We start from the raw sequence: 1410 nt of genomic DNA on the forward strand, positions 1-1410 counted from the left end.
GCTTCAGTGAGCCATGATTGTACCTCTGCACTCCGGCCTAGATGACACAGCAAGATCCTGTCTCAAAAAGATGAGATCCTGGAATGTGGCTGGACAGGCATCTGGGTGGAACTCAATCTGCAGCTATAATCATATAATTGGCTTAATTAAAACAGCTCCCAGAAAGAATAAGAAAACAAACAGAAACAGCTCTGTCCTCTGATCAGCAAAGCACCCATGTATGTAACCTTAGGACGCCGAGGCGGTGACTGCCTAACGTTTGAAGGCTACGAAAATGGTTAACGAAGGGCTTGCGAGGATGGCAAGCTTTGTTTATGGAACTAGTCAAGCACAGTTGTTGAGAATGAATAAATTAAATACATGTCCGGCCGGGCGCGGTGGCTCAAGCCTGTAATCCCAGCACTTTGGGAGGCCGAGGCGGGTGGATCACGAGGTCAAGAGATCGAGACCATCCTGGTCAACATGGTGAAACCCCGTCTCTACTAAAAATACAAAAAATTAGCTGGGCATGGTGGCGCGTGCCTGTAATCCCAGCTACTTGGGAGGCTGAGGCAGGAGAATTGCCTGAACCCAGGAGGCGGAGGTTGCGGTGAGCCGAGATCCCGCCATTGCACTCCAGCCTGGGTAAAAAGAGCGAAATTCCGTCTCAAAAAAAAAAAAAAAAACATGTCCATGGAGTAAAAGTTCAAAAAGGAGCTTTTCATAATTTCAAACATGTTTTGCAGAAACCTAATGTCGTTATGTTAAATTAAGTCCTTGTCATAAAATGTCTGAGCTGTTTATATGGTGTAGAAAAACTAAATATATTTAGATCTGTTAATAGAAAACTGATAAAATGTCTTTCTAAAAATTATGACATGGTTTTCATCTACAAATACTGGTATGAAACAGTTTAAAATTACGTACTTCCTGGGTTTTCACTGCAAATTAGGGTCACTAAGAGTACGCATTTTAGTTGAGATATGTAAATAAAAACTCTAAATGTAAGGGAACAATCCTGTGCAGAGAGTGTATGCAGAAAGTAAGACATGTTTCTGGTTGGAAGGCTGAGGCGGGAGGACTGCTTAAGCCCAGGAGTTGGAGGCTGCAGGGACCTATGATCATGTCACTGCACTCCAGCCTGGGTGACGGTGAGACTCAACCTAGAAAAAAAAAATGATGTGTGTTTTGGTAAATAAGTTGAAAGGAGGGAATACTTTATTTTTTAATTTTTTTTTTGAGTCGGAGTCTCACACTGTCGCCCAGGCTGGAGTGCAGTGGCGCCATCTTGGCTCACTGCAACCTCTGCCTCCTGGGTTCAAGCGATTCTCCTGCCTCAGCCTCCTGAGTAGCCGGGACTACAGCGGTACGCCACCATGCCCAGCTAATTTTTTTTGTATTTTCAGTAGAGACCGGGTTTCACTGCATTAG

Source organism: Callithrix jacchus, chromosome 10, assembly GCF_049354715.1.
Source record: "Callithrix jacchus isolate 240 chromosome 10, calJac240_pri, whole genome shotgun sequence".
Taxonomy (NCBI): Eukaryota; Metazoa; Chordata; class Mammalia; order Primates; family Cebidae; genus Callithrix; species Callithrix jacchus.